Here is a 12,469-nt window from a genome sequence, read left to right as displayed (position 1 = left end):
CACTTCCCCCAATTTTGGGGGGTAGCCGACATCAAACAAATGAAACAAAAAAGGGGACCTCTCTTCTCTACGTTCCTCCCAGCCTGACAAGGGACTCAACCGAGTTCGGCTGGTACTGCTAGGGTGACACAGCCCACCCTCCCCCGTTATCCACCACAGATGAAGCTTCATAATGCCGAATCCCCTACTGCTGCTACTTCTGCTGTCATCTAAGGCACTGGAGGAAGCAGCAGGGCCTACCAGAACTGCGTCACAATCGCTCGCCGTTCATTTCTATTTCTAGCACGCTCTCTTGCCTCTCTCACATCTATCCTCCTATCACCCAGAGCTTTCTTCACTCCATCCATCCACCCAAACCTTGGCCTTCCTCTTGTACTTCTCCCATCAACTCTTGTATTCATCACCTTCTTTAGCAGACAGCCATTTTCCATTCTCTCAACATGGCCAAACCACCTCAACACATTCATATCCACTCTAGCTGCTAACTCATTTCTTACACCCGTTCTCACCCTCACCACTTCGTTCCTAACCCTATCTACTCAAGATACACCATCCATACTCCTTAGACACTTCATCTCAAACACATTCAATTTCTGTCTCTCTGTCACTTTCATTCCCCACAACTCCGATCCATACATCACAGTTGGTACAATCACTTTCTCATATAGAACTCTCTTTACATTCATGCCCAACCCTCTATTTTTTACTACTCCCTTAACTGCCCCCAACACTTTGCACCCTTCATTCACTCTCTGACGTACATCTGCTTCCACTCCACCATTTGCTGTAACAACAGACCCCAAGTACTTAAACTGATCCACCTCCTCAAGTAACTCTCCATTCAACATGACATTCAACCTTGCACCACCCTCCCTTCTCGTACATCTCATAACCTTACTCTTACCCACATTAACTCTCAACTTCCTTCTCTCACACACCCTTCCAAATTCTGTCACTAATCGGCCAAGCTTCTCTTCCGCATCTGCAACCAGTACAGTATCATCTGCAAACAAGAACTGATTTACCTCCCATTCATGGTCATTCTCGTCTACCAGTTTTAATCCTCGTCCAAGCACTCGAGCATTCACCTCTCTCACCATCCCATCAACATACAAGTTAAACAACCACGGCGACATCACACATCCCAGTCTCAGCCCCACTCTCACCGGAAACCAATCGCTCACTTCATTTCCTATCCTAACACATGCTTTACTACCTTTGTAGAAACTTTTCACTACTTGCAACAACCTTCAACCAACTCCATATAACCTCATCACATTCCACATAGCTTCCCTATCAACTCTATCATACGCTTTCTCCAGATCCATAAACGCAACATACACCTCCTTACCTTTTGCTAAATATTTCTTGCATATCTGCCTAACTGTAAAAAATCTGATTCATACAACCCCTACCTCTTCTAAAAACACCCTGTACTTCTAAGATTGCATTCTCTGTTTTATCCTTAATCCTATTAATCAGTACTCTACCATACACTTTTCCCACCACACTTAACAAACTAATACCTCTTGAATTACAACACTCATGCACATCTCCCTTACCCTTATATAGTGGTACAATACATGCAGAAACCCAATCTACTGGTACTATTGACAACACAAAACACATATTAAACAATCTCATCAACCATTCCAGTATAGTCACACCCCCTTCCTTCAACATCTCAGCTCTCACACCATCCATACTAGATGCTTTTCCTACTCTCGTTTCATCCAGTGCTCTCCTCACTTCCTCTCTTGTATTCTCTCTCTCATTCTCATCTCCCATCACCGGCACCTCAACACCTGCAACAGCAATTATGTCTGCCTCCCTATTATCCTCAACATTCAGTAAGCTTTCAAAATATTCCGCCCACCTTTTCCTTGCCTCCTCTCCTTTTAAAAACCTTCCATTTCCATCTTTCACTGTCTCTTCAATTCTTGAGCCAGCCTTCCTTACTCTCTTCACTTCTTTCCAAAACTTCTTCTTATTCTCTTCATATGAATGACCCAATCCCTGGCCCCACCTCAGGTCAGCTGCCCTCTTTGCCTCACTTACCTTGCGCTTTACTTCCATATTTTTCATACTTCTCTACACTATTACTCTGCAGCCATTCTTCAAAAGCCCTCTTTTTAAATATTAAACTTAGCCGGTGAATATATAATAGCTGACGTCTCGGACGGCTCGACAGAAAACACAAAAACTCGCGAGCGATCGCCATGAAGGTTGCGGGTGTGCCCACCAGCGCCAACTATCGGCCAGATACCGCATATACATGTAAACAGCTCCAGTTCTTCTCTGTCGGTCTTGTCGACAAGTTGATTCCATTACTCGCTGTTGACCTGGAGTTTTTCGTCATTCTTGGTGAAGTACTTCTTTTTGGTTTTGAGCTTTTGCAGTGCAGGTGTTTTTATCTTCAATTAAAACTCTTGAACTCTTTTTTGGATAGATTTTATTGTTGATGACTTTGGATTGTTTTTGGATTTTCTTTGACTTTTCAAAATGGCTGACCCTTCTCCAATTCCTAAATTTCGTAAATGTAATGCTAGGGATTGTAACAAACGTCTTCCAAAGGCCTCTCTCGACCCACATACCGTGTGTTCTAATTGCCGGGGTAAAACCTGTCAATTAGGAGATCGGTGTGATGAGTGCGTGGTACTTTCGGAATTCGACTGGCTAGAGTTTGATAAGTATTCTCGTAAGCTAGAGAGAGATAGGGTGAGGAGAAGTTCCTCTAGATCATTAGAATTTTCCTCCTCCCATGCCCCTGAACCTAATCCTTCCCCAGTAGTAGTTGTGCTTGAACCTTCTACTAGCACTCATGAACCATCAATGCGGGATATGTTGCGTGCCATTCAAGCGTTGGGCGAGAGAGTTGAATCTTTGGCTACGGACCGTAATCAACTCATGGCGGATGTAAAAGTGTTAAAGTGTCAGAGTGCCACATTAGAAAATCGTGGGGATAAAGTGATTAGTGCGCAAAGTGTTATCAGTGTTGCGACCGAGGGTTCGTCTGTTCGTGCTTGTCGTTCGCCTAGTCCGAGACCTCTTGCAAGCTCCCATGCACCAGGGAGAAGTAATGTCGTAGGACTTATGGGGACGAGAGGCTTTAACCAACGAACAGACGTTCCCTCTATGGTTTTGGGCGTGTCTCGTCAAGACCGCCCCTACCATAAGACGAGCGAGGCGGTTTTCTCCTCGTCATCCGAAGGCTTCTCGCGTAAGAAACCGTGGAGCAAGGTTTCTAGACCCTTAAAGCGGAAGTCAGTCCCTTCAGGACAGGTCCAGCGTCCTGGCTGTAGCCATTGGGACAGCTCTGACCCTGTGCAGTCATCGGAAGACTGCTCGCCGCCTAAACAAAAGCGTAACACGGGCTCCGAGAGTCTTAGTTTAGGCAATGTTTTGCCGTCACAGACGTTACCATCGTCTCGACCCGTACCGACTCCCGTTGATCCTAAATGGGTTGTCCTGCAGGATATGCAGAATAAGCTTGCCTCCCTTATGGAGGAGTATACTGTTGAGCAGGTTCACGATGATCCTCGCCGTTACGCTGATCGAGATCCTGGCCGTCAGCCGCCCAAACGAGCCTTTGCTCGTCCTGTTGACGTTGACGTTACAAAGTCACGTCAGTCACGTGACTTGGAGCCTCACTCGATGCAGTCCCGTGTTGACTTTCAGCCGCTTGTGGACGTTCAGCCGCTGCCGCATGCTCGTGTTGACGTTCAGGACGTTCGCCAACCAGCTAAGTTGACTTGTTTTGACGTTGAGCGTCAAGCACCGCAGTCAAGAGTTGTTTTAACTGCTCAATCTAGGCAGTCAAGGCAGTCTCGACTTGACGTCGAGCGTCCTCCCGCTCCTGTTGTTGTTGCTAGTCAGTCCGTTAAGCAGTTACATGACGTAGCGTCCTGGACTGCTACTGATGCTCCTTTGCGTGTGGACTCTGCTTGTCAAGCATTGCCACCAAGGCAGGTCTCTCCCTTGCTTGAGACTCATCAGTTGTCGGACGAGGTTCCTTCAGATGAGGACGTTGCTGATCCTCCTCCTAATGATAATCCTTTGGACGGTTTATCAGACGTAGAAGAGCCTAAGGCTGTGCAACCTTCGATGGATTTTAAGAAAATCATGATGATTTTCAAGGATCTTTTCCCAGATCATTTTGTTACTGTTGCTCCTCGTTCGCCTCCGTCTGAGTTTGCGCTAGGCTTAGCTGCTACCAAGCCTGCCTTTACTAAGCTAGTGCTCTCTCGCTCTTCTAAGAGGGCTTTACGTCTTCTAGGCGACTGGTTGGTTACCAGGAGGAGTTTGGGGAAGACGGCCTTTGCCTTCCCACCTTTTAAGCTAGCTTCTAGATCGAGCGTCTGGTATGACACGGGAGAAGTTCTCGGCTTGGGAGTCCCTGCCTCTGCCCAGGGTGACTTCTCAAGCCTCGTAGACTCTCCCCGTCGCCTGGCCATGAGACGCTCTAAAATTTGTTGGTCCTCCTCGGACCTTGACCATCTCCTTAAAGGCGTATACAGGGCCTTCGAAGTTTTTAACTTTCTAGATTGGTCTCTAGGAGCATTAAGTAGGAAGATCTCGTCTGCTGACCAAGATGTTTCCTTACTTATTATGTCTTGTATGGACAAAGCCATCCGCGATGGCTCCAATGAGCTCGCCTCCACCTTTACGTCTGGAGTCTTGAAGAAGAGAGAAACCCTTTGCTCTTTCCTTTCAGCAGGAGTTACTCCCTGTCAAAGATCGGAACTGCTCTTTGCTCCCTTATCGGCTGCCTTGTTTCCACAACAGCTGATTAAGGACATTGCTGCTTCGCTTGTGCAGAAGGACACACATGACCTGATGGCTTCTTCTGCTCGCAAGGGAGCTCCTTCTTCATCTTTTGTTGTGAGACCCAGAATCGAGACTCCTGCGTCTAGGTTTATCCCGCCCTTTCGTGGCAGAGCTCCCAGCAGGGGAGGCTCTCGTGCCGAGGGAAAGAGAGGTAAGAGGAGAGGAGCCAAGTCCTCCCGTGGCAGAGTCTGACTGCCCACGTCCTCAGACAGCGGTAGGGGCCAGACTGAACAACTTCTGGCAGGCCTGGGAGAAGAGGGGTGCAGACCAAGAGTCTGTGCTGTTGCTCAAGGAGGGGTACAAAATACCTTTTGTACGCAGACCTCCTCTAGTAACAGTTCCCATAGACCTCTCTCCCAGGTATCGAGAGGAGTCAAAGAGACAAGCTCTACATCACGAAGTGTCTCTGTTGCTAGAGAAGGGAGCGGTGGTGAAAGTCTCGGACCTTCAATCACCGGGGTTTTACAACCGTCTCTTCCTAGTCCCAAAACATACAGGAGGTTGGAGGCCAGTGCTAGACGTCAGTGCGCTCAACGTTTTTGTTACGAAAACAAAATTTACGATGGAGACCACGAAGTCCGTCTTAGCAGCGGTCAGAGAGGGAGACTGGATGGTCTCTCTCGACCTGCGAGATGCGTACTTCCACATTCCTATACACCCGGATTCCCAACCGTTTCTGAGGTTTGTTTACAGGAATGTGGTGTACCAGTTTCGAGCACTGTGCTTCGGCCTCAGTCCTGCTCCTCTCGTGTTTACGAGGCTCATGAGGAATGTGGCAAAATTCCTTCATTTATCGGGAATTCGAGCCTCCCTGTACTTGGACGACTGGCTTCTCAGAGCATCGTCCAGTCATCGCTGTCTGCAGGATCTACACTGGACGTTGGGTCTGGCAAAGGAGTTGGGACTTTTGGTCTACTTAGAAAAGTCTCAACTGATTCCATCCCAGATGATTCTCTATTTGGGGATGGAGATTCGCAGTCTAGTTTTTCGGGCTTTTCCGTCTGCCACCCGAATAGAACAAGCCCTGCTCAAAGTCCGACTCATGCTGAAAAGAGAACGTTGTTCAGTAAGAAATTGGATGAGTCTCGTAGGGACTCTGTCATCCCTGGAGCAGTTTGTCTCGCTAGGGAGACTTCACCTTCGCCCTCTCCAGTTCCATCTAGACTCTCACTGGAACAAGAGCAAGACTTTAGAAGCTGTATCAATCCCGGTCTCCGAGCCAGTAAAAGCATGCCTGAACTGGTGGGACAGCAATATAAGTCTGAGAGAGGGTCTGTCCCTAGCAGTCAAGAACCCAAACCACATGTTGTTCTCAGACGCGTCGGATTTGGGTTGGGGTGCGACTCTGGACGGTCGGGAATGCTCGGGTCTTTGGACCTCAGTTCAGAAGAGCATGCACATCAACGGCAAGGAGCTATTAGCAGTCCACTTGGCCTTGATGAGTTTCGAGAGCATTGTTCGAAACAAAGTGGTAGAGGTCAATTCAGACAACACCACAGCTTTGGCGTACATCTCCAAGCAAGGAGGCACTCACTCCCACACACTGTACGTGATCGCAAGGGACCTCCTCATATGGTCAAAAATTCGAGGCATCTCCCTGTTGACAAGATTCATCCAGGGGGACTTGAACGTCTTGGCAGACTGTCTCAGTCGGAGAGGTCAGATGATCCCCACGGAATGGACCCTCCACAAGGACGTGTGCAAGAGTGTTTGGGCGACTTGGGGTCAACCCACCATAGACCTCTTTGCCACCTCGTTGACCAAAAGGCTCCCAATCTATTGCTCGCCAGTCCCAGATCCAGAGGCGATCCACATAGACGCGTTTCTACTGGACTGGTCTCACCTGGACTTGTATGCATTCCCACCATTCAAGATAGTCAACAAGGTACTGCAGAAGTTCGCCTCTCACGAAGGGACAAGGTTGACGTTGGTTGCTCCCCTCTGGCCCGCGATAGAGTGGTTCACAGAGGTACTTCAATGGCTGGTAGACATTCCAAGGAGTCTTCCTCTAAGGATAGATCTCTTACGGCAGCCCCACGTAAAGGATCTTCATCAAAGCCTCCCCGCGCTTCGTCTGACTGCCTTCAGACTATCGAAAGACTCTCAAGAGCTCGAGGCTTTTCGAAGGAGGCAGCCAGAGCGATTGCGAGAGCTAGGAGAGCTTCTACCATCAAAGTATACCAGTTGAAGTGGGAAGTCTTTCGAGACTGGTGCAAGTCAGCATCTGTTTCCTCTTCCAGTACCTCTGTAGCCCAAATCGCAGACTTTCTCTTACATCTGAGAAATGTTCGCTCCCTCTCAGCACCCACTATTAAGGGCTACAGGAGCATGTTGGCTTTGGTCTTTAGACATAGAGGCTTAGATCTTTCCAATAATAAAGATCTCCAAGATCTCCTTAAGTCTTTCGAGACCTCTAAGGAACGTCGTATGGCAACTCCTGGATGGAACTTAGACGTGGTCCTAAGGTTCCTGATGTCAGACAGGTTTGAGCCATTACATTCAGCCTCCCTGAAGGATCTCACCCTCAAGACACTTTTCTTAGTGTGCTTGGCTTCGGCTAAAAGGGTCAGTGAGATTCATGCCTTCAGTAAGAACATCGGCTTTTCCACAGATAAAGCCACATGTTCACTTCAGCTTGGTTTCTTGGCCAAAAATGAACTGCCTTCTCGTCCTTGGCCTAAGTCATTTGATATACCTTGCCTGTCAGAGATCGTAGGCAACGAACTTGAAAGAGTACTGTGTCCAGTTAGAGCTCTTAAGTTCTACTTAGCTCGTACTAAGTCCTTACGAGGTGGATCTGAGGCCTTGTGGTGCTCAGTCAAGAAGCCATCATTATCTATGTCAAAGAATGCTTTGTCATATTTTATTAGATTTTTAATCCGAGAGGCTCATTCTCACTTGAGTGAAAAAGACCGTTGCTTGCTTAAGGTTAAGACACACGAAGTAAGAGCTATAGCAACTTCCGTGGCCTTTAAGCAAAATAGATCTCTGCGAAGTATTATGGACGCGACCTTTTGGAGAAGCAAGTCGGTATTCGCGTCATTTTACTTAAAAGATGTCCAGACTCTTTATGAGGACTGCTACACACTGGGTCCATTCGTTGCAGCGAGTGCAGTAGTGGGTGAGGGTTCTACCACTACATTCCCTTAATTCCAATATCCTTTTAATCTGTCTCTTGAAATGTTTTTAATCTTGTTTTTGGGTTGTACGGAAGGCTAAGAAGCCTTTCGCATCCTGGTTGATTTGGCGGGTGGTCAAATGTCATTTCTTGAGAGCGCCCAGATTAGGGGTTTTGATGAGGTCCTGTTGTATGGGTTGCCGCCCTTGATACTTCAGCTCCTGGGAGTCTTTCAGCATCCTAAGAGGATGGCTGGGCTTCGTGAGGAAAGCAGACTAACAAGGCAGAGTAATCGTCAGAGTCAGCTTCCTTACCAGGTACCTATATTTATTTGGGTTTTGTTATGATATAACTGTCAAAAACTCTAAGCATATACGCCGTAAACTGTATTAATACTGGTCTCTACCCACCACCATGGGTGTGAATCAGCTATTATATATTCACCGGCTAAGTTTAATATTTAAAAATGATATTTTGATTATAAAATAAATTTTTGAATATACTTACCCGGTGAATATATAAATTAAAGGCCCCCCCTTCCTCCCCGATAGAGACCCAGCGGGATGAGAAGAACTGGAGCTGTTTACATGTATATGCGGTATCTGGCCGATAGTTGGCGCTGGTGGGCACACCCGCAACCTTCATGGCGATCGCTCGCGAGTTTTTGTGTTTTCTGTCGAGCCGTCCGAGACGTCAGCTATTATATATTCACCGGGTAAGTATATTCAAAAATTTATTTTATAATCAAAATATCATTTTTTTTTCTTCCACTTTTACCTTCATTCCACCATTCATTGCCCTTCCTCATGCTGCCTCCAACAACCTTCTTGCCACACACATCGCTTGCAATCCCAACAAAATTTTCTTTTACTAACTTCCACTCCTCCTCTAAATTATCAGTTTCTCTTACTTTCACTTCGTCGAATGCCATTTTCAACCTTTCTTGATATTTACTTTTTACCTCCGGTTTTATTAGCTCTTCAACCCTCACTAGCTCCCTTTTACATCCACCTACTCTGTTCCCCCACTCTTTTGCTACAACTAATTTTCCTTCCGCTAAAAGATGATCAGACATACCGTTAGCCATACCCCTAAAAACGTGCACGTCTTTCAATCTTCCAAACATTCTTTTAGTTATCAACACATAATCCATTAATGCCCTTTCTACTACTCTTCCATTTGCCACTCTTACCCATGTATACTTGTTTTTATCTTTCTTTTTGAAAAAGCTATAACTTATTTACATCTCCTGCTCAACACACATGTCTACCAGTCTCTCACCACTCATTTTCACCTGGTACGCCATACTTCCCAATGACACCTTCTACCTCTCCAGCGCCCACTCTAGCATTTAAGTCACCCATGACAACTACATAATTCCTTCTACCTAGTCCTTCTACACACCTAGTTAATTCATTCTAGAGCTCATTCCCCTCTTCTTCACTTTTCTCACTACCTGGCCCATACGCACTGACAAAAGCCCAACATTCCCTACCCAAACTAACCCTTACCCACATTAACCTAGATGATATATCTCCTTCCATTCCACAACTTTACCTGTCATCCATTCACTCAGCAATAAAGCCACACCCTCTCTTGCTCTTCCCCTTTCAATCCCAGACACTCTACCCTTCCCTTTTATCTTTGTCTCACACAAGGCCAATACATCCATCCTTCTATTCCTAAACTTACTTCCAATCTCACATCTTTTACTCTCTATCATACTACATCCACGCACATTCAAACACCCCAAAACTAGAGTGTGGGGAGCAGTTACTCTCCCCCCAGCTCCACCTCTTTGCCCCCTTGTCCCGTCCCTTTTAGTCGCCTCTTACGACACGCAGGGATAACGTTGGCGCTATTGTAATTGTTTTATGCCCCCGCGGCCACGGGGGCCCGTGGGGTCATGACACTGATGATAGTAAAACGAGAATTTGTATGTCACTTAGGATGGTAAAGTGAGAATTTGTATGTCACTAATGATGGTAAAACAAGTATTTGTATATGTCATTAATGATGGTAAAAACGAGAATTTGTATGTCACTGATGATGGTAAAGTGAGAATTTATATGTCACTAATGATGGTAAAATGAGAATTTGTAAATGTCACTAATTATGGTAAAAAGAGAATTTGTATGTCACTAATAATGGTAAAATGAGAATTTGTGTATGTCACTAATGATGGTAAAAATTAGAATTTGTATGTCACTAAGGATGGTAAAGCGAGAGTTTGTATGTCACTATTGATGGTAATATAAGAATTTGTATGTCACTAATTTTGGTAAAGTGAGAATTGATATGTCACTAATGATGGTAAAACAAGTGTTTGTATATGTCACTAATGATAGTAAAACGAAAGTTTGTATGTATGTCACTAATGATGGTAATACGAGAATTTATATGTCACTAGTGATGGTAATACAAGAATTTGTATGTCACTAGCGATGGTAATACGAGAATTTGTATGTCACTAGCGATGGTAATACGAGAATTTGTATGTCACTAATGATGGTAAAACGAGAATTTGTATATTTCATTCATGATGGTAAAATGAGAATTTATATACAGCATGTCACTAATGATGGTAAAACAGGAATGTGTATAGGCCTATGTCACTAATGGTGGTAGAGTGAGAATTTGTATGTCACTAATGATGGTAGAGTGAGAATTTGTATGTCACTAATGATGGTAAAACGAGAATTTGTAAAAGACACTAATGGGGGTAAAACGAGAATGTGTATACCTGTATCACTAATGATGATAAAGCGAGCCTTTTTATATGACACTAATGATGGTAAAATGAGCATTTGTATGTCACTAATGATGGATAACGAAGATTTGTATATGACACTAATTGTGGTTAAACGAGAATTTGTATGTCACTAATTGTGGTTTAAAAAAAGAATTTGTATGTCACTAATGATGATAAAACGAGCCTTTTTTATGACACTAATGATGGTAAAACAAGAATTTGTATGTCACTAATGATGGTAAAATGAGAATTTGTAAATGACACTAATGATGCTAAAACGAGAATTTGTATGTCGCTAATGATGGTAAAGCAATCCTTTTTATGTGACTAATGATGGTAAAACGAGAATGTGTATGTCGCTAATGATGGTAAAGCAATCCTTTTTATGTGACTAATGATGGTAGAACGAGAATGTGTATGTCGCTAATGATGGTAAAGCAATCCTTTTTATGTGACTAATGATGGTAGAACGAGAATGTGTATGTCGCTAATGATGGTAAAGCAATCCTTTTTATGTGACTAATGATGGTAGAACGAGAGTGTGTATGTCACTAATGATGGTAAAGCAATCCTTTTTATGTGACTAATGATGGTAAAACGAGAATTTGTATATGTCACTTATTGTGGTAAAACGAGATCAGTTCAAAATAAGTGAAGCAAGAGAGGTAGAAGGGTGTGTGCTCAAGGTTAGGAAGACACTAACTTGATCTGTATGTGAGAGCCAAGGAGGAAATGTCTGAAAGTATTGTAGAATCAGCTTTCTTTTATGAATTGAAGTGTGCTTATTAAATTTAATGAAATAAAATGGTTGAATCTAAGGTAAACTCTCTGGATGATATGTGGTGAAAGAAGTTTTTTAGTGTAAGCATAATGGTATTTTAATTAGTATTATCCAATGGAAAGTACAATGACAATAGGTTTTTAAGAATGTATCAGAAGTGCAAAGAGGTGGGAGAGGATACACTAGAAAATGTTGCATATTATGAAAAAAGGGACGACTGCCTGAAATATAGGGGTGAATGGCAATGTTTGTATAATTTGGTTTCAGTGCTTTAATGGTGACCTGTGTGGTATAGATGAATGCAAGGACTAACGTTGTATTTTATTGCACCTGGTGTTCATCCATGATGCAGCAGTCAAAGGATGAATGTGACAGTGACTATTGCCTTTCTTTTCTTTGAAGTCACCCCTTGTAATGAAGAACTGCTTCCTGTTAAAGCACTGTATATACATATGCATATATACATGCACACACAGACACACACACACACACACACACATATATATATATATATATATATATATATATATATATATATATATAATATGTGTGTGTGTGTGTGAATGTGTATGTGTGTAGTAGGTTGGCCAAGGCACTAATCACCCAGTGACACTTATTTGGTCTTTTGAATGGCCAGATAGTACAGCGTTGGATCCCTCTCTGGTTACGGCTCATTTTTTATTTGCCTACATATACACAGAATAGTGTGGCCTATTCTTTACACATTCTCCTCTTTCCTCATACACGTGACAACACTAAGATAACCGAAAAATGCTTCTTCACTCAAAGGGTTAACTACTGCACTAAAGACATTAAACACTGCACTATCTGGAATTATATAGTGACTACTTTCCACTTGATAAGGGTAGAAGATACTAGCTATGGTAAGCAGCTCTCCTAGGAGAGGTACACTCCAAAATCAAAACATTATTCTTTAGTCATGGGTTATGCCATAGTCTTTGTACCATGGTATTCTACTGTCTAGGATTAT

Source organism: Palaemon carinicauda, chromosome 44 (assembly GCF_036898095.1).
Source record: "Palaemon carinicauda isolate YSFRI2023 chromosome 44, ASM3689809v2, whole genome shotgun sequence".
Lineage (NCBI taxonomy): Eukaryota > Metazoa > Arthropoda > Malacostraca > Decapoda > Palaemonidae > Palaemon > Palaemon carinicauda.
This window is presented reverse-complemented; position numbering follows the sequence as displayed.